Below are 24988 nucleotides of genomic sequence, written 5' to 3' on the forward strand. Positions count from 1 at the left end.
CCCTGATGGATTCTTAATTGAGTATGCTATGAAGCTAGACTTCCCAACCACAAACAATGAGGTAGAGTATGAAGCCCTGATTGCTGGCCTTTGTCTAGCTGGGACACTTAGAGTAAAAAACTTAAAGGTCCGTGGAGACTCGAAGCTGATCATATCCCAGGTAAAGGGAGAATTTGAGGCAAGGGATGATACGATGCTAAGTATGTACGCCTAGTAAGGGCTGTGATGACTCAATTTAATGAATGACATGTTGAACACATTCCAAGGGAAGAAAATGCTAAGGCAGATGCGCTATCAAAGTTTGCTTTATCTGAGATAGAAGAAAGTTCAGGAAGTGTATACTTCCGTGTATTGAAGACACGAAGCATAGATGTTAAGCTTGTGGCTCCCATAGGCCTGGGGACGTCATGGATTGATCCCATCAAGGCTCACATTCAGACCGGTTGGTTGCCAAGTGATGCAACTGAAGCACGGAAGTTAACTATTCGAGTACTAAGGTACTCTTTGATAGATGAGATTCTGTATAAAAGATCTTTCATGGTTCCTTACTTAAGGTGTCTCAGGCCCGATGAGGCACGCTTGGCTCTTGAGGAAGTGCATGAAGGTATTTGTGGGCAACACCTGGGGGGCAGGGCCTTGGCTCATAAGATAACCCGTTTAGGCTTCTATTGGCCAGAAATGATGGCTGATGCCAAAGAATATGTGAAGAAGTGTGATCGCTGTCAGAAGCATGCACCAGTTGTTAGACAACCCCCCGAGATGCTGACCTCTATCAACTCCCCAATCCCCTTTGCTATGTGGGGGATGGATATTCTAGGGCCTTTCCCTATGGCCACAGCACAAAGGAAGTTTCTGATTGTAGCCATTGATTATTTCACTAAGTGGATTGAAACCAAGCCCTTGGCCAAAATCACAACTAAGCAGGTTGCACAATTCCTGTGGGAAAACATTATGTGCCGATATGGGATTCCCCGTATCCTCGTCACTGACAATGGAACACAATTCAACAATGAGGAATTCAAGAAGTATTGTGAAGAAAATGAAATTGAGTTACGGTTCACCTCTGTGGCTCACCCGCAAGCCAATGGGCAAGCGGAGGTAGCAAATCGGATAATACTGGATGGACTACGGAAGAGGATCGAGAAGTGAAGAAATAATTGGGTGGATGAGATACTTCCAATACTATGGGCCTATAGGACTAGCTGTAGAGTCACGACTGGAGCAACTCCCTTCATGTTGGCATATGGGGCAGAAGTAGTGGTTCCCGTGGAGATATCACATTCTTCTCCAAGAATTCAAGCTTTCAATGCTGGGGAAAATGAGGAAGGGCAAAGGTTGGCGCTGGACTTAATTGATGAAGTGCGAGATAAGGCACATGCAAAGATAGTAGAGTATCAGAAAAAGGCTTCGTTCTACTAAAACCTAAGGGTTAAAGAGAGGTGATCTAGTCTTGAGAAAAATAGAGGCTTCTGATGTCGGACAGAAAGGAAAGCTAGCCCCAAATTGGGAAGGGCCGTACAGAGTCAAGAGCGTTCAGGGTAGAGGAACCTACAAGCTGGAAACTATGGATGGTTTTGAAGTCCCGAGGACCTGGCATGCACAAAACCTGAAGGTTTACTACGTGTAAGATAGAAGAAGTACGATTCTCACTTGTCATTGTGACAAGTAGGTTTAAAAGCACCTGGAAGCTTTGCTTGCGTAGGATTTTATATTCCAGTAGAATTTACATTGTCTAGTTATTATTGATTAGGGTCGAACCCATGCTATGTAAGGTTTTGAAAAACCAGACTTCATATTAAAGAGTTTGAAATTATTTCAATCCAAGGTTGTTTAAGATTCAAATGCATATTAAGATTGTAAAGTCAAAACAGAAAGAGGCAAGAAAAGCAACATATAAAATATAAGCCCCGAAGGGTAATAAGTTCTGAATACGATTAAGTCAATACATAGAAATCCACAATGGGCCAAACAAGAAAAACAAAATACTCAAAGATCCTTGAAGAAGTCATCATCGATGTTTCCTTCATCGGCAGCAGAAGAAGGAACTGGAACAGGATCATCACCTCGAGGAGAAACAGCTTCGGCCTCAGCAGAAGAAGCAAGAATAGGAGAAAGAGGGATATCATCAAGAAGAGGCTCTTTCCCAGGAATATCAGGGACTGGATAGGCAGTGAGAGTCACCTCCGGAATCTTCTTCCCAATCTCCTCTACTATCTGCTCCCAACAGCTAGAAAAGGTCTCCGGGAAGTTAGCATCGTACTCAGCATTTAGGACATCCTGAAAGTCCTGAGATGCCTTATACTCAGCTATCACCTCAGCTCGGACCCTTTGAGCATCCAGCTCCAGCTTACGAACTTTCTCCTTCTCATCCGCCAGCTCCTTCTCTACCTCACGGAAACGAGTGAAGTTGGCCTCGGAAGCCTTGAGGTACCTATCCCTGTCCCTCTCAGCAATAGTTAGGCTGGTCCTCACATCCTTCAAATTGTGAAGGGCAGCCTGGAGATAGGTATTCATCTGCACGAACATATCAAAGTACAGTAAGTAATAAAAAAAAACAGTTAAAAAAGGAAGAGGCTTACAGAAGCCACGGCCTGAGCACCCAGACGCTCAATATGTAGGTCATCAGAAGACTCTACGATCTCAGCCCTATCACGAGGCGTGATCACACTCTGAGACCAAACGGCGGCAGCCTCGGAACTCCCTACCACCGTGTCCCTCCTCTGAAGGCCCCAAGTAACGGTGAAGGGAGAGGTATCTTCATCAAGGCTAGGAGGCCTCTGGGATAAAAAGGTAGGGACGGCCTCCTGAACCCTGACTGAAGGGCTGTCACCAATCCTAACCCGCTTGTCGCGGTGGGTCTCAACAGCAGAGCCCTTGGCGGCACGGGCCTCCCGCTTCTTGAAGATTGTGTCCAAAGCGGCCCTAGCTGCAGGCAAATACGAGCACGTAAGAAAAAGGACAAATAGAGAATGGAGAAAATGGAACAAAAAGGGGAAAGAAATACCCTCGGGACCAAGGTCACTTAGACCTAAACCTTGCAAATTACCCTCTGAAAGGATGAGAGCGCAATGGTGCAAGTTATCGGCAGTAATGGCCTTGATGGCCGCATCCTCATCTATCCCCAATTTTAGGTCTCTTAAAGACCCGTCTATACTTTTTGAGAAGTTGGGCCTGAAAAAATGGTCCCAACCTTCCTCGGAATCCAGAAATACATAAAACCACTCACTCTTCCATGTTGGATACGAGTCGGGATTGGTGCCAGAAATAAAGCAGGAACGAGCCAAAGATCTATGAACTATTTTGACCCATCCTTGGTCCTCAGAAGCATTTACAAATTTAAATAAATAATGAAAGACACAAACATTTGGCTCAAAACCGTGTTTACGAGATTGGGCCATATAACAGTGAATAAAACGCCAAGAGTTGGGTGTGAGTTGGGTCGGACAGACTCGGGCCTCAGCCAAAAGGCGAAAAATAAAAGGATGAGGAGGTAGGCGAAAACCAGCATAGAAGGTTTCCTTATAGACCCGAATGGCCCCAGGTTTTGGGTAGCAGGCCCTATCATTTGGGCCTGGAGCCTCGGCCCTATAAGGGTGAGAAATGCCAAAAAGGCGGGCTATGGTACCTACTTGATCTGGACCAAATCTAGAAGGATAATTATATGCATCTAAGTGTAACATGTTAGGAAAGGCTTGCCCAAATTCGGTTAAAAGATCCCTAAGAGAAATAATTGAGGAATGTACAAGAGATTTTTTACCTCGGCTGGCCTTAGAGGGACGGGCAACAGCTTGGGGGACATGGGAGTGAGATGAATCAGAATCCGCCATGGATGAAGACAAAAACCCAGGAAGCTCTTGAAAGTAAGTAAAGAAGATGAAGATTCAAACAGAATCTTCAAAATAAGCCCACAAATCGGCGGAGTAGAAAGCCGGAAATCGCTTGGAGGTGGCGATTCTTGAGAGACTAATTGCAGAGTTGAAGTTTAGAAATTTTTGTGAAAGTGAAGTGTGAGAAATGAACTCACACTCCACCTCTTATATAGAGGAGCTCAAAGATGCACAAACGGGCCTGGGCCTAAGAAAAAGGCGGGAAGCCCATAAGATTTGAATTTTGAAAAGGTTTAAAATCAAAGTTCATTGAATGAATCAAGGCTCGAACAGCCTCAACAACGCCCAGGATGCATCATCCCTAGCCGTTGTTAGAAGTGTGGCTCCTAGGCGTGGTACAACAATGCCCAGGAAGCATCTGTCCTCAACAACGCCCAGGGTGCATCATCCCTAGCCGTTGTTAGAAGTGTGGCTCCTAGGCGTGGTACAACAATGCCCAGGAAGCATCTGTCCTCAACAACGCCCAGGATGCATCATCCCTAGCCGTTGTTAGAAGTGTGGCTCCTAGGCGTGGTACAACAACGCCCAGGAAGCATCTGTCCTCAACAACGCCCAGGGTGCATCATCCCTAGCCGTTGTTAGAAGTGTGGCTCCTAGGCGTGGTACAACAACGCCCAGGAAGCATCTGTCCTCAACAACGCCCAGGATGCATCATCCCTAGCCGTTGTTAGAAGTGTGGCTCCTAGGCGTGGTACAACAACGCCCAGGAAGCATCTGTCCTCAACAACGCCCAGGATGCATCATCCCTAGCCGTTGTTAGAAGTGTGGCTCCTAGGCGTGGTACAACAACGCCCAGGAAGCATCTGTCTCCAACAACGCCCAGGACGCAAGTTTCCTAGACGTTGTTAGAAAACTGTCTCCTAGGCGTGGGTGCACGACGTCTAGGATCTATGAAAGCATCTGTCTCCAACAACGCCCATGACGCAAGTTTCCTAGACGTTGTTAGGAAACCGTCTCCTAGGCGTGGATCAACAACGCCCAGGAAGCATCAGTCTCCAACAACGCCCAGGACGCAAGTTTCCTAGACGTTGTTAGGAAACTGTCTCCTAGGCGTGGATCAACAACGCCTAGGATGTATTGAGCAGAAAAAGTTCTATTTTTCTGATCATTTAATTAGAAATTAGGGAAAAAATCCAAGGAAATTCCTTAAGTATTTTCTGAAAAATGTTAATATTTTCAGAAATAAGGAATAAATCCAGAAAATTAAAGGATAAATCCCAGAAATTAGGGAAAAAATCCAGAAAAATAAGGAAATTTCCTTAAATATTTTCTGAAAAATGTTAATATTTTCAGAAATAAGGAATAAATCCAGAAAATTAAAGGATAAATCCCAGAAAATCCCAGAAAATAAGGGAAAAATTCCAGAAAATTAGGGAAAATCCCAGAAAATTAGGGAAAAATCCCAGAAAATTAGGGAAAATCCCAGAAAATTAGGGAAAAATTCCAGGAAATTAGGGAAAATCCCAAAAAATTAGGGAAAAATCCAGAAAATAAGGGAAAAATCCCGGAAATAAGGGAACAATTCCTGGAAATTAAGATAATTCCTGAATAAAAGGAAAAATTCATTGTAAATGTGTAGGTCGCTCCACACTTTACGGAAAAGCGAAACCCTGTAAGGGAACAAATAGACTTAACTTCTGCGAAACCTAATCAATGTTTCCCAAAAGTTGGGGGGCAAATGATAGGGATAAATAAATTATGATTGTATAATTAAATACTGCATTAATTGTACAAGCTGTGGGCTGCTAGGCCCAATAAAAAGATATATGATACTCAGACCAGAAAGGTTAAGCCTGATGGACCAGATCAGGCCTGATGGAATAAAAAAGGCCCAAAAACCCTAATTATTAATTAATTTTGTAATTAATTAATAAGGGAAAAATCAGCTATTGAGAAGGGTCCCGATAAGGATATAAATCCTTATAGATTAGCCTCAAGGGGACCTAAAAGGATAAGGAATCAGCTTCCTACTTCCTAGGACTCCTAAGTCTATCCTAATTCAGAGGCTTGTCCACCAAGTCTCCTATACCAAGTCCAATTCAAGGACTCCCACATCTATATAAGGGGCCTCACCCCACAAATCAGAACTACGTTTTTTGGCTTGATTCTCTAATTCACAGAGATACGTAGGCATCTCGTAAAGGCAGAATTAAGCTACGATACACGAGAGCAGCCATTAAAGGCCTTGAGCTCCCGAATCTTAGTAATAAATACAGCAAATAATAACCTTAGTTTTTTATCTATAACAACTGGGTAACTTTCTTGGGTGGCATTTTCCTGGAATATATAAATGAGTTTTATTCAAAACATAACAAAAGGTTTGACAGAAGATATCGTCGTTTAAACAGTGCACCTATAACAGGAAAATGCTACCCAATCACAGTACCCAAGTCCTTAATATCGGGGTCCACTTACAAAAGAAATCTAGATTAATAGCACTAGCAATTATAGCAATAATAACAGTAGTAGAATCAACAACAGTTTAAGAGATTTAAAATACAAAAAACTAACACCGTAGCACGGCTCTTCAATATAACAACAACTGACTAACTCCCATCACTACTCAATTACCACAATAACTTTAATATACTACAAGACTTGGCTGGCTATAACAGCCACCCATATTGATAAATTAGATCAACTTAAGGAACACTAAACTCTTCCAGGCACCATAGTCTAAATTTCAACCAACCTTTCCTCCAAGGATGATTTATTATCACCCTCAAGTGATTCATCAATCACTGAATTACCTTTCCCGAGACTATAACTCCATCCTTAGGTCCTAAACTCTCACGATTACCATTACTCTCCAATAACATCCTGGTATAAAGCTTTCCTTCTTCCTGACAGTTAGTCTGACTTGCTTTCAATAACGAGGACCATCCAATCGCAGAAATTCATTATCATATAATATCGAAGGAAATTTCAACTCAAGGAAATCAAATAAGAAGAAACTGTGAAGAAGATATAGGTATGACTGAGAGCAACCATACAAGTACATAATATGGCCAGTCTTAGTACCGCACAGTTCATAATACATAACTTGGTGGCATCCCACCAGACCCTTTTGTCACAAAGACAAATGGTCATTTCATATGCACTGTTTGTCCAAATCAACCGATAGAATTTATGAGAGAAGAAACAAGGTTCGAAAGAAAATTCACAATTAGGAAGGGGTGAATCTGATTTGTAATGAGATCAACATAACCCTAAGTAGCTTACTTCGGGTTCACAACTTTCTCACAGGAAAATAAGTAACTCAAGAAATAGGAAACAATTACTCTGGAAACAAAATAGGTCTCAAGAATGAAGTATAAGGAATCAAGATATACACCACCGTACTGGTCCTCATTCACTTTGAGACTTAACTGTTATAGCAACCGCTAACGATTGTCATCCCATCCAGCTTACCGACGTCACACCATTGGGCCAATAACACTCCTTGACATAGAAAAGGCAATATTTAGAAATAACATTGGCGTCTTCTCAGCTGACACAACAAGAGCCCGCTCAATGCTGAATCCTCGCAATCAAACTCGTTTTCTCGAGGGAAAACTAGAAATCTCTATCAAACGTTACTAATAATACATATACAAAGAAGACGTACTCTAGGTTAGGGCAGTTCCAATCAATCCTCAATAGACACCAGGGTTACATTTCCGAAACCCTTGACTAAACTCATAAACTCGCTCCTCTGATTGAGTTGCTGACTCACATCTACACATAAACCTTCTTGCACTCTTTTGACTCCATACTTAACCTAAATCAGGGACTCGAACCTGTAGCTCTGATACCAACTGTGACGGCCTCAACCCCAGGGTCAGGAGTTGACGTCACCAACAACAATAATAACAATCATAAATCAGTCCAACTCATTAACAATACATAACTACGACCCCTTTACCAAGACCTTTTCCAGGTTTAAGTATGACTTAGGTTACTCAACTAACACAACCCGAATTACCTTACACAATCTTATAGCAACTGTGACGGCCTCAACCCTAGGGTCAGGAGTTGACGTCACCAACAACAATAATAAAAATCATAAATCAGTCCAACTCATTAACAATACATAACTACGACCCCTTTACCAAGACCTTTTCCAGGTTTAAGTATGACTTAGGTTACTCAACTAACACAACCTGAATTACCTTACACAATCCTGACCACTAATTTAACGCAGCAACTCAACACACCTTATCTGGTATGAGCATAACTACCTCAGAGGAGCCTGACACGAAAGGAGCTGGAACTCTGCCCAGACTACCGCACAAGAATCTCCTAGGCATCTGCAATACATACAAAATATTCTGCAAGGGTGAGCAATTGCTTGCTCAGCAGCACCACTATATGAATAACGAGTAAAATAGTTTAAAGTAAAGCAGTTATAGGAACAGAATTCACAACTTGCTTAGAAAACAAGTAAACATTCATAAACTGGATATTCAAAACTAGCATGCTCTGTAAAACAATAACATCAGTAGTGTGCTGTGCATGAATACCAAAGAATAATTTTAGCATGCCATTTTCATTTCCAAATCCGCTATATGTAATAACCCCAAAAAAATTGGACTTTTTGTAACACTTATGAATAGTGATTTTGCTGATTATGCTGATTAAGGAAATATTTCATGCCACACTATGTAGGAATTCTTTTATTGATATTCTGAGATCTTATTAGTACTCCATAACGTATATGAGTGTATGTAAAGATCGTCAGAATCCAAATTGGAACACTTTGATTTTTCCCGAAAATCCACCAGATACCGAAATAATTGAGTACAAGGTAACATGATTAAAAGCATTTAAATTCAAGGATTATAACCAAGGATCATTAAAGGACTATAAAATATTAAGAGAGGGTTAGGGAAGCCCAAGTAATAAGATCCCGGATATGATCCCTTAGACGATCAACGAGAACGAGAGTTAAGCGAACCGTAAAACAAATAAACGTCCAAGGGGCAAGCACATGCAAGTAACATGAGAAGGAAGCTTCTAAGATAAGCTAAAACATGTGGTTAGAAGCAAGGTGACATCATCACACCACAAGAATGAGACATGTGGCAAAGTAGTGATGCAAGCAATGACATAAGTAAGTGAAAACAAGATATTTAGCCAATAATTAACCACAACCATGCATTCTTTGCACAAATATCAAGGCAAGACAAGCAAGAAAAAGCTCTCCCCCATTTCTTTCTTCTTCCATTTGGCCTTTTCAAGAAATGAAGAAATAGATTTTCAAAACTCAAGTTCTAGGCCACGGAAAATTACAAGGTTTGTTTCCTTGGATCCTATATTTCATAACTTAGTTATACCATGAGTTTAAGATCAAGATTCCATGGTTTTCATAGCTAATCCACTCATCAAAGATGATGATGAATAGTAGTGAATAGTAACTTACTTTGATTTTCTTGATTTTCATGAAAGCTTAAGGTTGATTAAGCATAGATCAAGGTTCCTAGAGGCTTGTTAGTGACTACCCACTCTCCAAGGAAGGTATAAACTCTTGAACCCTTAGTTTTAAGTTTGGTTTGTTTGGATGATAATAGTGCTTAGATGAATGGGTTTAGTTTGATGTTGATGGATGTTGGATTGTTGTTGAATTGGTGATGATTTGGTGTAGTTTAAACTTTGGAAATCGTTAGGTTATAGCCGTCGTAATGCCCGATTTTCTATAAACTGTTTTGTGATTAACTGTTGGACCCGAACACCCACTTCTATAAACTAACCACTTCCATGCTTAGATCGGTTATGTTTCAAGCTTCGTTTTGATATGTGGTTTGCTTGAATCCGATGTACGGTTTAGGAGAAACGACCATTTTAAGTAACGGTGTTTCGCGAACGAACCTTTACCCCTCGCCTTACTTTGAAACGTTGGTTATGGCCCTTAAATGACTAATTGGAGTATGAAAAAATTATTTAATGTGTACTAGGCAGTTGGTAGGGTATTCGCGAAAGTGTCGCCCTAAAATTCGTAATGGTTAATTTATTAAAAATGGTGGAGCCAAGGGTACTCGAACGACTTTTGTGATTTGTTAAGCGTAAAAATGACCATAAGCAAACGTTAGGGTTCAATTGGTTAAAGTCTAGTTTCTTAAGCGACCGTGGTTTAATTCCGGCTCATGTTGTTGTTCATAGGTTACCGGACCCACTCTAAGCTTAAGTCTACCCCGGAGCACTCAGGCAAGTTTTCTACCCGTTATACTGCTGTTGTGATGTATATATGTATATGCATTATCTTATGATAAGTGCATGATTGTTATTAGCAAAGTCTTGCGATATATTGGAGCATGTGATATGATATATATATGCATGCCTGTTTTGTAATATTGATATTCTATTATCAATTCAATTGCTTATAAGTTGCATAATACCTATGCTAGAGATAAGCAGTAGTTGCGTATACCCTTAGTATAGGGGACCCAAAGGTGAACGTTTTCTAAACCGGGAGTCGATGTTCCCGAGTATAACATATATATATTTATATATATATAGATATAGTTTTCAAAACTATTAATCGAATAAGGTTTATTCGATAACTTTATTTTATTTAATGAATATTATTCTGAATATTTATTCAAGGACTTATGACTCCGTTTATTTTATTTAATGAATATTAATCTGAATATTCATTCGAGGACTTATGACTCCGTTTATTTTATTTAATGAATATTATTTTGAATATTCATTCGAGGACTTATGACTCCGCTTATTTATTAAATAATATTCTTTATTTTATTAAAGAATAATGTTTCGATAATCAAACTTATTTTCGATTATTCAAATAAAGATCGTACTTTCGTATAAGTATATCTTTGGTTATTTATTATTCATTTCAAGTATAAGTTTTAAAACTTCTACTTCAATTATTTTTATAAGGATTATCCTTTTGGGAATATTATTTAAATAATAATATTCAGATATTTTCTAATATATCGGGACTGATTTATTTCATTAAATCAGCATTACTCCAAACATTCTTAAAAATGTTTTCGAGTCTTCAAAATGAATTTTAAAAGTTAGAGCGGATCCCAAAACTCATTTTTATATTTAAGATCTTCCTTTTGAAGGAGACTTGAATATTCGCTCAAAAATCTTAGGGATCCGGCTCTGTGGTGTATTTTATATTCGCAACGAGGTTGCTGTTTTGAGAAAACAATTTGATTACTTGCCCAATGTTCAGGAAGTAAGTCCATCTAATTGAGTCGACATAAGCGACAGGCCGGGGTACGGTCTATGAAGGTGTAAGACGCTGAGTGATAGTCCATCCACGCGTGAGTGGCCGGGTAACGATCTAGCGCGAGGTCCTAATGCGACCTGGGTGATGACCGGCGAGGAATTCATCCATCTACAGTAGAAAAGGTTACTTATTGGTATCTTTGCCTGATCAGCAAGATATCAGGTTTATGCCAAGGTTTTCTCCTTTCCAAATTCATTGGATATTGCAACTCTGTTTATAATTTTCATAACAGAGGTTTTCAAGGAGTGTATGAAATGTATATATATAGGTGTATATATATATCGGGAATTAATGAAGTATCTCGTAACTTCATTACTTATAATGATATTCAAAGATTGAATCTATTCAAATCTTGTCTTGTAGTCTCATCTATGTGATAAACTTTTGAAACTAATTATAACTTGAACGGTGGTAGTTCAAGTAGTATTTGGAAAAGATATAAGTATATTGGGGTATCTTGTAACTTCATCTTTTCAACTTATATCTGGTTAATGATTATCTGATGCATGATAAAGATTTTCAGAAAAATGTTGAGACAAGGTTAGATATATGAGATCACCTTGCAATGATATTTTTCTACAGTTATACACTGGAACTCTGTGTGTATTATGCATGGAAGAGGACTTCCAAGATTTTTAAAAGTATATATGTATATATACTGAATATTTTGCGACTTCATCGCATTAAGATATCAAACTTGGTTCATTTCTTTTGACCAAGACTTGCATGAGTACTATGAGAATGCTCATATATTGTTAATTATTATACATATTATTTCGGTGGGCTTGTTACTCACCCTTGCTTTCTTCTTTCATCACATAACAACAGATAGACAAGATGAACAGGACCAAGCTCCCAATTCGCGAGCAGATAGGAAACGTTCCGCAGTTTCCTGTAGGCATTGATGCCGTGTAGCTGAGGTAGGATCTACCAATAGGCCAGGATTTCAACTTTCGATGTACCAGACTTATGTATATTTATGAATTGAAATAATGGCAAAGAGTATGTAAATTATTCAGAAACCCTTTTGAGGTGTAATAACTTATAATTGTTTGGTATTCATCTCTGAGACTATAACTTCTGGTGTGTGCGTATATTATGGGGTCACAGTACGCAGTAGTTGGTTGATTATTAAGATTAAGTATTATTAAGGGAAATGGAACTCGTGATAACCCGGATCCCCGACCCCGGATTTGGGGGTGTTACAGAAATGGTATCAGAGCCAAGCGTTATAAACCTCAGAGACGATATGACGTTAAAATAATAAGTTCACTAAGATAATAAGAACTCTTGCCAAGTTCATAGTCGGACTACCTAACGTAGTACTGACAGTTAAAACCCTTATAAGAACCCTTATAAATATCGTGATAGAAGTGTAGTTCGTTATCGTATATGGTAGCGGGACTCTGAACCCTGAGGTTGAGGAGCAACAACGCGATGATGTTTTATTACTTATTGGAGATCAGATTATGGATCCGATAGAGCGTCCTAACGCGGGACCGGATGATATTCATATTGAGGATGTAGCGGTTGAGGATGTTGTCCTAGAAGGGATTGTTGCTGAGAAGAATCTCGTGGAGGATCCTGACAAGAATGAATAAAGGACCACTGAGGAATTGATGACTATGGTTAGGGCGACTACCAGAGGTAGGATTGGCCGGTCACTACCGGAGGTGCGTTCAAGTTTGTAAAGATAGTAGCCCTTTAACGCGGCTTACTCGTAAGACTGAGAAGTTTGAATGGACAGAGAAATACGAGAACAGCTTTCAAGAACTGAAGCAAAGATTGGTGACGGCTGTTAGGGCGAAAGCACACACTAATATTCACGCAAGTATACGCGTTCGCAAGTAATATAGAATACTTTCTAGTTCGTTCCCTCAGAGACTCAGACTAAATTATTGTCTAATTAAACTCACTCACCAATGTATGATTACTTCTCAATGTTAAGATAATAACACTTAAAATTATTGATTAAATATTAACTATAATTAACTACTCAATTAACCACTTAACTAACACTTCAATTTATCAATAATAAAACACTCATGAGATCACAACTTCATTATTACTTCCTTCTATAGCCATTGTTATTACCTTTAGCATGTGACAGTGATGACATTAATCGAATAACACGAAACTGATAAAAGCCAACTTTCATTGTACTAATACCATTCTACCAAGCATCCACAATTAAGATAGAAGTTGAATAGTCATCAATTATGTTGAGTTCCTATATGTCTACAGAAATTGACAACACAACGATTTAAGCACAAGTTATCCCTTTTGATTACATAGGGCAAATAAAACTGTTAGAGTTACCCACTAATCATGCACAACGTACATGAACCTATGCTAGCATGGCAAGTTCTAAATCTCAAGATCCACCGTCGCTTCACAAGAGATTAACACCCTATCTTATATGTTCGCGACGCACATAAGACGAATACGCACAACCAATACTAGATATCATGCAATCATCACACACTAAAGTATTAAACAATTAACTAAAGAATTCCATAATAAATCCGTTGTAACCCCATGATCACGATTAGCCCATAATAGAACTTATCGCCATCATGGGTTCATATGAAATCATGACAAACAACACAAGAAAATAATAACTACACTAATTATATTAAAACAGAGTACGTCACAAGAGTAAATAAGTCAAAGCAAGAAAACTAGCATCCAACGTTATAACAAAACAAGAATCACAAGAATATATGCTTCCTCTTCGTTGCGGTGTGCTAAATCGGTCTTCTTCCTTATCTCCTTCGCTCCTTGCATAAAACACAATCTAAAACATAATCCCCTTAATAATCTCTGTGAAAAACGTCTCAAATCTACCTATATAATAGTCCCATAAAACTTAGATTACATAGAAGTTGGAAGCCACACAGAAGTAGAAGTCTAAAATAATTCAGCTTTTTCCCCGACCTTGCGCGGCCGCTCAGCATATCTGCGCGGGCGTGCAGGCTGCTGTGCTGCCGCTCAGCATTGCTGCGCGGGCGCGCAGGACCCTACTGGAAAAATTCCAAGCTTGCTCCGTTTCTTCGCCGTAATCTGCCCATTCCTTTCCTCTCGCAATGGTGAACACATGCCAAGGCTTATTCTTGATGATTCCTCCCCCGAAATGCAACTAATACCCTGAAATGCATAAACACTAGAAAAATGCATCAAATACACAAAATACTTGATTTCAAGACACCAATTTAAGCCATTTTAAGACGTTCTAAGTGGTATAAAATGCCACTTATCACACCCCCAAACTTAAATCGATGCTTGTCCTCAAGCGTCACAGACTCAAAAACAAATAAAAATATGCATGAATGCAATCTATATGAAAATGCAATGATCCCCCTTACTACAATTAACCAACCAAATTGTCACATCTCAACGAATGCAGTTAGATAACTAAAGATCAATAAACTCATGCAACCGGAAATACAGCCAGAAACGTGGTGTGTGCAAATGCTTAACAGATATGCTTCAGAACTAGACCAATTACTATGACTAGACTATCCTCAAGGCAATCCTACGATTATACAAAGAATAAAAATTCTAGGCACAAAGTGATATACAACACTACAAGAACTCTGGAGCTTACTACGGAATCGTGCTTTTTATTTACAACTCAAATGCTTATTTGACCGTGCAATGAGTGAGGTCCACAAAAGACTTATACAATGGTATCCATGTAACGAGCGTTAGGTTAGCGGATCCCAAACTCTAAAAGCCTTAGGTCACTATGCACAAAGTCCCCTAAGAACTTAATAACTCGAATACCAAAGAGCCCACTCTTGATCAATTATGCAAAATAGATATATATATATATATATTTTTAACTTCTGAGCAAGTGCGTTTCGCTCCATCTTACTCAACCCTAGACTACTCGCAGCATAAGCGAGCCGGCTACTAGCCATTTGACGCCTAGCCACAACTAGCAACAACTTCCATATTTTTTTCTCCAAAAATTTTTCTTTTCATGTTTTTATCACTAAGAACCTATAATCGAATTCTAAGCATAATAAATAGATTGACCTTGAAAACAACCAAATCATAACAACAATCTAGCCCTTACGCATTCTTTAAGACTTAGTGGATTTACAATTGTTTCTAGCATGCATATCAACCTACACAACTTAATATCACTTTAATGCTATCACTACACTCGCATCCATATCACAATTCAGTCGATAAATCATTGCAAAAGGGATCATAGTAAATGCATGAGCTACATGACATTCATAAAAAAAACTATATGGCATAAATTATGCAACTATATAAACTAAACTATCATGAATATGCAACTAAATGACACACACACAATATTCCTTAACTACCACCCCCAAACTAAAAATCTTCACTGTCCTCAGTGAAAGTAGTAGAAAGGAACACAGGGTATACCTACTCGGAGTCATCATCATCATCACCCTCAGTGGGTGGAGTATCAGGCGGTGGGTATGCAGAGTCCTCACCAAAGACTGGCCACTGGATATCAGCTCCTAGGCCTCGAAAAGCAGTCCCTAACGCAAGGGTGAGCTCCTGAGCAAACCTGCTCTGCGTCTCATACATGGCATCCATCCGCCGTGAAAGCCTCCTATACTGGGCATCACCCATCCCAGCACCCTCCTGAGCTCTCGACGAACCAGCCTCACCACGCCCTGGCCTATCCATAGTAGCACCTCGTGCTGGACGCCCTCCTGGAAGACGATAACCCAGCCCATGCTCCTCAGGCTGACCACCGGTCCACTCCTGCATCCCATTCAGAGTGCCAGAATCTATCGGAGCTGCTGGCAACTGCAACTGCTCATGAGCCGGCCAGTTCACTCCCACTGCTCGGCATAGCTTCATAACCGTGGATGCATAAGGGATGTTCATATGCTTTGCTCCCCTCAAAAACTTCAGAATTCCTTGGTAGATAAACTCACCAAGGTCCACATAGTATTTCTCATTCAGAATTCCCCACAACAGCTGTGCTCTCTCAACTGTGACCTTGTGTGCATGTGAAGAAGGCAAAATATTAGCACATATAAATGCATTCCATGCACGGGCATACCTGTTCATGGCGATCGCCGGAAAGTGACGATACTCATTATTGGCTGGACTGCGGTTCCAAACTGTGCCCGGTCGACAGAGAGTTACACAAATCAAATCCAAGTCAAAATCCTCAGCAGTCTTTTCATTCCAGTTCTCCTCCTCGGGCTTCCTCTCTCGCTGTCCAATCACACGGCGAATCGCCGCAGGATGATAATCAACCGTCAGCCCACGGACTACAGAAAACCCATTCTTTTCAGCCTTCGCGTTCGCGTAGAACTCGCGAACAACGCTCATCGGTACTGCTTCGGGTGACTCACAAAAAGCTATCCACCCCTTCTCTGCAATCATGGGCAACAACTTACCATCCCTCCCTGATGGTAAAAACCCCCTCTCTTTCAGAATCGGCTTCCCCAACAGCCTAGTGTACTCCTCCTCCGCAGCTCTGTCAGTTAACCGAGGCCTTGCAGCAGTGCCCCTCGATGAATCAGCAGTAGGAACTGTGCTGCTGCTGTCAATAGTGCGTGCTCTCTTGGGTGCCATTGATTCGTGAATAGAAGTGTGTAAGAACTGATTTTTTTGATGTTTGTGAGAGGGTTTAAGTGTAGGAAGTTTTGTGGGAGATAAGTAGGATAGGTGTATGTATATACAGGATGTGGATTAGATTAGGGTTTGGGAATTAAGGGCTAAAATGATGGGGTAGTGGGAACAATTCGTGGGTTTATGGGCTAAAACTGTTTTTGTGTTTTTGTTTGTTTTTTTTTTCTGAACTGTAAAAAAAATTTTCTGGAACTCGACCCCTGCGCGGCCGCTCAGCATTTCTGCGCGGGCGCGCAGCAAGCTGCGCGGCCGCTCAGCATAGCTGCGCGGGCGCGCAGAGGGTCTCTGGAAAATTTTTTTTCAGCCCCTGTTTTCTGATTTTTTTGTGTTTTTGGATAGGTTATTAACTTCTAAGGGTTCCTGTAACAACAATTCATGGGTTGCCTCCCACGCAGCGCTTCTTTTTCGTCATTAGCTTGACGTTCCGTACCTTTCTTAAGTAGTCAACAAAATGGCACTAACCACCTCTCGGTTTGCCATGTCCCCATAGTAGTGCTTCAACCGCTGACCGTTAACCTTGAATGCTTGGTCCGAATCATTCTCAAAAATTTCCACCGCTCCATGTGGAAACACAGTTTTGACAATAAAAGGTCCAGACCACCTTGATTTCAACTTCCCAGGAAAAAGTCGGAGCCGAGAGTTGAATAAAAGAACTTGTTGCCCTGGCACAAATAACTTAGGATGTAGCTTCCTATCGTGCCACCTCCTCACCTTTTCCTTATACATTTTGTTATTCTCGTACGCTTGAAGTCGAAATTCATCAAGTTTATTAAGCTGAAGCATTCTTTTCTTACCAGCTATATCTAAATCCAGGTTCAATTTCTTCAATGCCCAGTAGGCCTTATGCTCAAGCTCCGCTGGTAGATGACATCCCTTACCGTAAACCAACTGAAACAGTGACATTCCTAGTGGAGTTTTGTACGCTGTTCTGTAAGCCCAAACAGCTTCATCGAGCTTTAAAGACCAATCCTTCCTTGATGGACAAACAACCTTCTCTAGAATGTGCTTTATCTCTCTGTTAGACACTTCCGCTTGACCATTTGTTTGCGGATGATAGGCAGTAGCTACTCGATGATTCACATTATAACGCTGCATCATAGAAGTGAACTTACGGTTGCAAAGATGCGATCCTTCATCACTTATGATTACCCGAGGTGTTCCAAACCTTGTGAAAATTTGCTTATGAAGAAAATTTAGCACTACCTTTGCATCATTTGTCGGTAAAGCTTTAACTTTGACCCATTTTGAGACATAATCGACTGCCAGCAAGATGTACTGATTATTGCAAGACGCGATAAAAGGCCCCATGAAATCGATTCCCCACACATCAAAGACCTCGACTTCAAGCATCACATTTAATGGCATCTCATCCTTCTTTGACAAATTTCCCACTCTTTGGCAACGATCACACCTTAAAACAAACTGATGAGCATCCTTGAACAAAGTAGGCCAGAAAAAACCTGCTTGCAGAATACGAGCTGCCGTCTTCTCACCTCCATAGTGTCCACCATAAACCGTGGAATGGCAGTCTCGTAATATCCCCTCCATCTCACAGAACGGGATACATCTCCTGATGATCTGGTCAGCTCCCTGTCTAAACAAATATGGTTCATACCACATATACCACTTCACCTCATGCAGAAACTTCTTCTTTTGAGCGGATGTCAAATTAAGAGGCATTATATTGCTGACAAGATAGTTTACAATATCTGCAAACCATGGTTCTTCCTCCTGAATTGCAAACAACTGTTCATCTGAAAAAGCTTCATTGATTAACGTGCTATCTTGTGAAGTAGAATCGGGATTCTCCAACTTAGAGAGATGGTCAGCTACTTGATTCTCAGTACCTTTTCTATCTTTGATCTCTAACTCAAATTCCTGAAGTAAAAGCACCCAACAAATGAGTCTCGGCTTCGAATCCTTCTTAGAAACCAGATAGCGAATAGCTGCATGATCAGTGAATACTGTTACTTTCGTACCAAGCAGATAAGATCGAAATTTCTCAAATCCAAAGACTATAGCCAAAAGCTCCTTTTCAGTAGTGGTGTAGTTCAATTGGGCACCATTTAAAGTCTTACTCGCATAGTAGACCACATGGAAGAGATTTTTCTTGCGCTATCCCGGAACTGCACCTACCGCATAATCACTCGCATCACACATCATCTCAAACGGTTATGTCCAATCTGGTGCTGTAATAACTGGTGCAGTGATCAAACTCTTCTTGAGAGTCTCGAATGCTGCCACACATTCATCATCAAATTTGAAAGGCACATCTTTCTCAAGCAAATTGCACAACGGCTTAGATATCTTTGAAAAGTCCTTGATGAATCGCCGATAAAAACCCGCATGACCAAGAAAACTACGGATTCCTTTCACAGAATTGGATGGGGGAAGATTTTCAATGACTCCCACCTTGGCCTTGTCCACCTCCAGACCCTTGCTAGAGACCTTATGCCCAAGGATAATGCCTTCACGCACCATAAAATGACATTTCTCCCAATTAAGCACCAAATTAGTTTCCACGCATCTTTTGAGTACGGCGCGCAGATTATTCAAACATTCATCATATGAGTGTCCAAAGACGGAGAAGTCATCCATGAACACTTCGACGTTATTTCCAATCATGTCAGAGAATATAGCCATCATACATCTTTGAAAGGTGGCCGGGGTGCCACATAACCCAAACGAAACTCTACGAAAAGCAAATGTGCCAAATGGACAAGTGAAGGTAGTCTTTTCCTGATCCTCTGGTGTAATACAAATCTGATTATACCCGGAATAACCATCCAGAAGACAAAAATACTCATGTCCCGCCAATCTGTCAAGCATTTGATCAATAAATGGAAGAGGAAAGTGATCCTTCCTTGTGGCTTTGTTCAATTTCCTATAATCCATGCATACTCTCCATCCTGTAACTGTTCGAGTAGGGATGAGCTCATTCTTTTCATTTGCGACCACAGTGATACCTCCTTTCTTAGGTACACATTGTACGGGGCTCACCCACGAGCTGTCAGAAATAGGATAAATGATGCCTGCATCTAGCCATTTCAGAATTTCTGTCTTCACCACCTCCTTCATGATGGGATTCAGTCTTCGTTGTTGTTCCACAGTTGGCTTACTACCTTCCTCTAGCAGAATTTTATGCATACAATATGAAGGACTTATCCCCTTGATGTCTGCTATGGTCCATCCTATAGCCGATTTGAATTCTCTCAAAATCCTTAAGAGCTTGTCTTCCTCACTACCTGAAAGGTCAGATGAAATAATAACAGGTAACGTAGATGAATCACCTAAAAAAGCATACCTCAAGTGTTCAGGTAATGGTTTGAGCTCCAAGGTAGGTGCTTCCTCTATTGATGGTTTGAGCTTCCCTTTAGCATTCTTAAGGTCAGATGTACCAAGAGATTCAAATGGTATGTCCAGCTTTCGCTTCCAGGGAGAAGCGTTCAGATATTGTAATTGCTCGTTGCTATCTTCATCATCACTGTCAAATTCCCCCACTAAGGCCTTTTCCAATGCATCAGACATTAGCATGTGCTCGAGTTCCGAAGTAACCGCGGAATCAATCACATCTACTTTTAAGCACTCCTCATCTTTTGTAGGGAATTTCATTGCCTTGAATACGTTGAAGGTCACATCCTGATCTTGGACCCGCATAGTAAGTTCCCCTTTTTACACATCTATCAAGGTACGGCCAGTAGCCAAGAAAGGCCTCCCCAAGATTATGGGAATCTTCTTATCTTCCTCAAAATCCAGAATAACAAAATCTGCTGGAAAGAAGAGCTTATCCACCTTGACGAGCACATCCTCAACTATGCCCCTTGGGTAAGTAATGGAACGGTCCGCCAATTGTAGCGACATGTATGTGGGTTTTGGATCAGGCAGATCCAGCTTTTTAAAGATCCACAACGGCATCAGATTAATGCTTGCTCCCAAATCACAAAGGCACTTGTCAAAAGTTAGATTTCCAATGGTGCAAAGAATGGTGAAGCTTCCTGGATCTTTTAGTTTTGGTGGTAACTTTTATTGCAGAACAGCGCTGCATTCTTCCGTGAGAGCAACAGTTTCAAGGTCATCCAGTTTCACCTTCCTTGAAAGAATAGTCTTCGTAAACTTCGCATAACTAGGCATTTGTTCCAGAGCCTCAGCGAAAGGTATATTGATGTGAAGTTTCTTGAACACCTCCAGAAACTTCCCGAACTGTCTATCCAGCTTTTGTTGCTGCAATCTCTTAGGAAAAGGTGGTGGAGGATAGAGCTGTTTCTCCCCTGTATTAGCCTCAGGTAGAGTGTGTTCAACAGTAGTCTTCCTTGGTTCTGCCGCTTTCTCCTTTTGCTTAGATTCTTCTTCTCTAATTTCAGCTTCTACTTCTTTTGCCTTTTCAGCCTCAGCTACTTTTCCAGACCTTAAGGTAATAGCCTTGACTTGCTCTTTAGCTTCCTTCCTGCCTGGTACTTCCGTGTCACTGGGAAGAGTGCCAGGTTGACGATTGAGCACTGCATTGGCTAATTGACCGATTTGATTTTCCAAGGTCTTGATAGAAACCACCTGACTCTTGCACAACAGCTTAAGTTCCTCAAAATCAGCACTAGTAGGTGCAGCTGCACTTCCCTGTTGAGGATATGATTGCCTTGTAGCATACTGCTGTGGTTGCTGGAATCCAGGTGGGTTAAACTGTTTACTCACTCCTTGCTGATATGGTGGCTGAATAGCATTCTGATTATTCCCCCAGCTGAAATTTGGATGATTTCTGTTATTAGGATGATAGGTCGCTGGCACAGGCTGCTGTTGTCGCTGATAATTATTCACATACTGAACAGATTCGTTGACAAGAGAACACTGATCCGTAGCATGAGAACCTGCACAAAGCTCACAAACCATAGCTATTTGATTAACTCCATACGTAGCCAGAGAATCAACCTTCATTGATAGCGCTTAGAGCTGGGCTGCAATAGCGGTGGCTGCATCAACTTCCAGAATACCTGCGACCTTGCCTGACGTCATCCTCTGAGTTGGGTTTTGATGTTCATTTGTAGCCATTGTCTCTATAAGATTATATGCCTCAGTATAGCTTTTAGCCCATAAGGCTCCTCCAGCTGCTGCATCGAGCATGGGCCGAGATTGGGCCCCCAAACCATTATAAAAACCAGTGATCACCATCCAATCCGGCATTCCATGATGTGGACATTTTCTCAACATTTCCTTGTAGCGTTCCCAAGCCTCGCACATAGATTCTGTAGGTTGCTGCGCAAACTGAGTAAGAGCACTCCTCATAGCAGCAGTCTTTGCCATTGGATAAAACTTCACCAGAAACTTTTGCGCAAGATCTTGCCACGTAGTGATGGACCCAGCTGGTTCAGAATGTAACCAGTCTTTAGCCTTATCCCTCAGTGAGAATGGGAAAAGCCTCAACTTGATAGCCTCATCAGTCACGTCATTATACTTAAAAGTGCTGCAGATCTCGACAAAATTCCTTATGTGCATGTTGGGGTCTTCAGTTGCCGCTCCTCTAAAAGAAACAGAATTCTGCACCATCTGAATAGTGCCCGGCCTAATTTCAAAGGTGTTAGCTTGAATAGCCGGATGAAGGATGCTTGACTGAATGTCATCAATTTTAGGCCAAGAAAAATCCATAAGAGCTGGATTAGCTTGAACAATACGATCTCCCATGTTTACTGGTTCTTTCTGCTCAGTTCCTGAATCCGAATCCTCAAAATCTAACTTCTCCGGAATATCAAGAACTTCGTCTGTCTCCTCAGCTGTATCTAAAGTCCTCTTGCGAGCACCAGAACGAGTTTGCATAAACGCTTGCTCAAGTACCTGAAACACAACCGAAAAGAGTAAGTAACTACTACGTCCTAATCACTGAGTCCTAATGACCAATGATGGTAAGTACATAAACTAAACAAATACGCCGAGTCCCCGGCAGGGGCGCCAAAAACTTGTTAGGGCGAAAACACACACTAATATTCACGCAAGTGTACGCGTTCGCAAGTAATATAGAATACTTTCTAGTTCGTTCCCTCAGAGACTCAGACTAAATTATTGTCTAATTAAACTCACTCACCAATGTATGATTACTTCTCAATGTTAAGATAATAACAATTAAAATTGTTGATTAAATATTAACTATAATTAACTACTCAATTAACCACTTAACTAACACTTCAATTTATCAATAATAAAACACTCATGAGATCACAACTTCATTATTACTTCCTTCTATAGCCATTGTTATTACCTTTAGCATGTGACAGTGATGACATTAATCGAATAACACGAAACTGATAAAAGCCAACTTTCATTGTACTAATACCATTCTACCAAGCATCCACAATTAAGATAGAAGTTGAATAGTCATCAATTATGTTGAGTTCCTATATGTCTACAGAAATTGACAACACAACGATTTAAGCACAAGTTATCCCTTTTGATTACATAGGGAAAATAAAACTGTTAGAGTTACCCACTAATCATGCACAATGTACATGAACCTATGCTAGCATGGCAAGTTCTAAATCTCAAGATCCACCGTCGCTTCACAAGAGATTAACACCCTATCTTATATGTTCGCGACGCACATAAGACGAATACGCACAACCAATACTAGATATCATGCAATCATCACACACTAAAGTATTAAACAATTAACTAAAGAATTCCATAATAAATCCGTTGTAACCCCATGATCACGATTAGCCCATAATAGAACTTATCGCCATCATGGGTTCATACGAAATCATGACAAACAACACAAGAAAATAATAACTACACTAATTATATTAAAACAGAGTACGTCACAAGAGTAAATAAGTCAAAGCAAGAAAACTAGCATCCAACGTTACAACAAAACAAGAATCACAAGAATATATGCTTCCTCTTCGTTGCGGTGTGCTAAATCGGTCTTCTTCCTTATCTCCTTTGCTCCTTGCATAAAACACAATCTAAAACATAATCCCCTTAATAATCTCTGTGAAAAACGTCTCAAATCTACCTATATAATAGTCCCATAAAACTTAGATTACATAGAAGTTGGAAGCCACACAGAAGTAGAAGTCTAAAATAATTCAGCTTTTTCCCCGACCTTGCGCGGCCGCTCAGCATATCTGCGCGGGCGCGCAGGCTGCTGCGCGGCCGCTCAGCATTGCTGCTCGGGCGCGCAGGACCCTACTGGAAAAATTCCAAGCTTGCTCCGTTTCTTCGCCGTAATCTGCCCATTCCTTTCCTCTCGCAATGGTGAACACATGCCAAGGCTTATTCTTGATGATTCCTCCCCCGAAATGCAACTAATACCCTGAAATGCATAAACACTAGAAAAACGCATCAAATACACAAAATACTTGATTTCAAGACACCAATTTAAGCCATTTTAAGACGTTCTAAGTGGTATAAAATGCCACTTATCAACGGCCCCTATGTTGGCGTTACCGGATGGAAAAGGAGATGTTGTGATGTGTAGTGACGCTTCGCATAAGGAATTAGGGTGCTTCTTATACAACACAGCAAGGTAATCGCGTACGCATCAAGAAAATTAAGGGAATATAAAATTCGATATCCCCACCCATGAGCTTGGGCTCGTGGCAATATTTTTGCCCTAAATATTGGAGGCACTACTTGTATGGAGAGAAGTGCGAGATTTACCTAAGCCATAAGTGCTCTAGTACATTTTCCTGTAGAAAGAGCTCAACATATGCCAGAGGAGGCGGTTAGAGCTAATCAAGAATTATGATTGGGAGATTCTTTATCATTCGGGGAAAGCCAATGTGGTGGCTGATGCCCTTAGTAAAAAGAAGAGACTCAAGATGATAATGTCTTTGGGAGAGTTTATAAGAGATTTTGAGAAAATGGAAATAGAAGTGAAGGTAACCGGAGTCGGTACCGAAAAGCTGTTTGAGATTGCAATACAGTCCGAATTATCGAAAATGAACATATTGTGCCAGAAAAAGTGATGAATGAAGGCAGAGAGACAACAACTAGATAAAATATTAATACCGAGAAAGATGATAAGGGAATAATGAGGTATTCCTACAGAATTTGGGTTCCAAATGTTCAAGAGCTTAAAGATGAGATCTTAGATGAAAGCTAGTTTGAGGAATAAGATTTAGAGCAAACCCCGAATGTGATAGTTAGGGAGGTCGCCATCAAGAAAGAAAGAACCCATAATATAATGAAATGAAAAACAAGGCTTTTAATGTATAAGATAACCCTGATTATGGGAGAAGGA

General features: G+C 40.7%; 1 non-coding gene across 1 annotated transcript; it reads left to right on the plus strand.

Moving 5' to 3' along the window:
• The first annotated feature begins 21934 nt into the window (after positions 1-21934).
• On the plus strand, positions 21935-22041 carry LOC141715690 (small nucleolar RNA R71). The gene has a single exon (XR_012572442.1). It is a non-coding gene; the product is annotated as a small nucleolar RNA R71 (small nucleolar RNA).
• Positions 22042-24988: the final 2947 nt, after the last annotated feature.

Source organism: Apium graveolens, chromosome 3 (genome assembly GCF_009905375.1).
Source record: "Apium graveolens cultivar Ventura chromosome 3, ASM990537v1, whole genome shotgun sequence".
In the NCBI taxonomy this organism is placed as follows: domain Eukaryota; kingdom Viridiplantae; phylum Streptophyta; class Magnoliopsida; order Apiales; family Apiaceae; genus Apium; species Apium graveolens.